A 2,822-nucleotide genomic window follows, 5' to 3' on the forward strand; every position below is an offset into this window, starting at 1 on the left:
CAAAAATACATTGCTACATTTGTGTTGAACAGCCCCACACAGCACTCTTATGTGGGGTATAACACACATACCTCTAACTCAAAGCTGCCCTCAGGTTCTACTCAACTAATGAGACTGCCTTTGTAGTTAGGGAAGCAACTATTGGTATGAACGGAAAGAACTGTACTCCCTGTATAACAAGAGATTATTTTGGAGACAGTTGATAAAAACCATACATCCTTTTTATTGTTAAGTCATAAAGAGGTATCAAAATTAAAAGCAAAAATTACAGGGTAAGACAATATAACTACTAGGAGGGTCAAAGGAAGTGAAAATGGGACTGGGCACAGGGCAATATGAATTAATGAACATGGGAAAGACAAGGATGGGGAGAACAGTGAGCATGTGCTGAAGATACTAGGGGAGAGGATCTGGTGAAAATTTTGATCTTAGACAAGCGCCTAGGTAAGGAAAGAATGGGACAAGATTTCTAAACCCCGCTAAGTGCTTCAGAGTCATCCTCTCCTTCCTCAGCCTCTTTTTCATCATCCTTGATCAACTCCAGCTGGTCATCCCCCCATCTTCATTCTCACCATCATCATCCAGTAGGTCCCCCTCCTCAGCAGAGTCATCTGCACCCCCTCCGTCTTCACATTGGTCTCATCTTTCTTCAGGGAGCTGCTGCTCTGCTCCTCTTCTGACTCATCATTCTTCATCTCTACTCCTTGTTTGCTCTTTTTCAATTTTTTCCAGGCTTTCCAGTAAAGAGTCCACTTTTTGTTTGACCTGGGTTAACTCCTTCTTAATGGTCTGAAGGCCATCTCCTTTCAACTTTCCAGACTTAGAAGAAGATCCCCACTGTCCACTCTTAGAATTGAAGCCACTTCTGCCCCTTTGTGAGGTGTTTCCTGATACACGCTGGCGTTTTGAGCGCACTACAGCCCGAGCAATAGGCGGAGGAGGAGGAACACGTGCTGGGTCACTGTACATCCTGTCGTAATAATCCCACTGAAAGTCATAGTCCGAGTCAACAGATGAGCCGTACATCTCCGCTGCAGATTGTTTCACACCTGCTTTTCCTCAGTTCACTTTTGGCTCTGCAGCCAGATTAATATCTAAAACCTGGCCAGCAATCATTCTGCTATCCTCTCCTGCCACAGCAGCCCGGGCATTTCTCTCATTAACGTACTGAACGAAGGCAAAGCCCTTATGAACAGAGCAACCCACGATTTTGCTGTATTTTGAGAAGATTGCCTCCACGTCAGATTTCTTGACCACAAGGGTACTGAGATTCCCAATGAATACACAAGAGTTCATGGAGCGAGGATCTGTCTTGGTAACATTGCTGGCCATTGTCTTTGATGATACGGTGCCTCACAAAGCTGAAAAATGTAGCTGAAGATCAAAAAAATCTCACTCAAGCAAGTTCCACTAACTTATGTATTTCAAGTGATTTGTAACCAGGAGGGGGAAGGGAGAAGAGATTCGATTCTGAATCTCCTACCCCTGGGTTCTACCTGAAGAAGGCGATTGCTACTCGAGGTCGGCAACGCGGTTGCAATCGCTCAGTCTTCGCCTGTTCACCTTAATTTTTGTATCTTATTAATTCATGTTTTCTTCATTTATTGGCTTGATTTTCTTGAAATTTTTTTTCTCTGAAAATGGAACGTATTGTGCGTGTGTGTGTGTAACTCTGGACTATAGACATGGGTAGAACACAGTCTTACAAGTTTTCACGTATTTTATGTCTTGAGTGTGAGTTATTCTTTTTTTTCTGTAGAGGCTTGAGTGATCCTTCAAAAGTCCATGCTGCAGTTGCTCTTTCTCAAGAGAATTGAAATTTCACTTTGAACTTTCCTAGTTTGATTTTGGCACTTTTAATAGCCTCTATGATGGACTGTGATTCTTCTGCCATTTTTGACCAGAGAAGGAATGAGACATAGATATAAGTGACATAAACACAAGGGACAAAGTGATAATCGGCATCATGCTAGTACCAGTGGCTGAGGTAGTGATCCAATCTCTGCTGCAGAGGGCACAGACAAACCAGTGTTGTCACAGAGCATGCTCTGGGGAAGAAACCAGACAAATTCTGTAATCAAGGGTCTGTTTATTTGAAGCCTTAGAACTTGGAATGCCTGGGTTGGGAATCTGGAAACAGGAAAAGAGAGTTTTAGAATTAGCAGTTGTACATATCATTTCTCAAAACAGTTTCCTGGCAGAGACAGTCACAGAGGCAAGAAGAGGGTGAAAAATCAGCCTTTGTGAACCTTGAATCATTTATTTAGCTGTGATGGACGGTGCCAGGCACTGAATCACATGCTGAACTTGCATTAATAACAGTAATTATGATTATCTCAATAATTAGGGAGAATAATATTTCTCAAGAATCCTCCCATCAACTAAGTCAGCTCAGAGAGAGGAAGTGAAAAAAGCTTTTCAAGGTCACACATCTCGTAAGGGGAAGGGATAGAACGCCATCCTATCTAATCTCCAAGCCTGAGCCCCATTGCTCTAAATGTTAAAGGTGTAGACAGGGATCAATGGTGCCTGCCCTTAAGGGTGTTATAATAGAATGGGAAGGAGGTGGGATTCATGAAAGCAAATTAGATAAGTAGTGTGGTGGTTGCCATCGTAGAAGCGCGCACAGGAGTCAAGGTAGCAAGGGGCTGGGTCTTGAAAGATGAGTTGGCCAGGAACTTCTTTCACCAATTTTCTACACTTTTCTTTGGCTTCTGAGTTACCAGCAATCCTGGATTCAATCTGTATTCCCATATTCACTGCAGTATTATTCATACTAGCCTTCAAGATATGGAAACGGCCTTAGTGTTTGTCTAAAATTG

The 2,822-nt window shown here is 42.7% G+C and overlaps 1 pseudogene; it reads right to left on the bottom strand.

The window, feature by feature from the left end:
* Window positions 1-469: 469 nt before the first annotated feature.
* Window positions 470-1,508, bottom strand: LOC138078069 (heterogeneous nuclear ribonucleoprotein C pseudogene; annotated as a pseudogene).
* Between the last annotated feature and the right edge of the window lie 1,314 nt (window positions 1,509-2,822).

This window comes from Capricornis sumatraensis, chromosome 4 (assembly GCF_032405125.1).
Source record: "Capricornis sumatraensis isolate serow.1 chromosome 4, serow.2, whole genome shotgun sequence".
Classification (NCBI taxonomy): domain Eukaryota; kingdom Metazoa; phylum Chordata; class Mammalia; order Artiodactyla; family Bovidae; genus Capricornis; species Capricornis sumatraensis.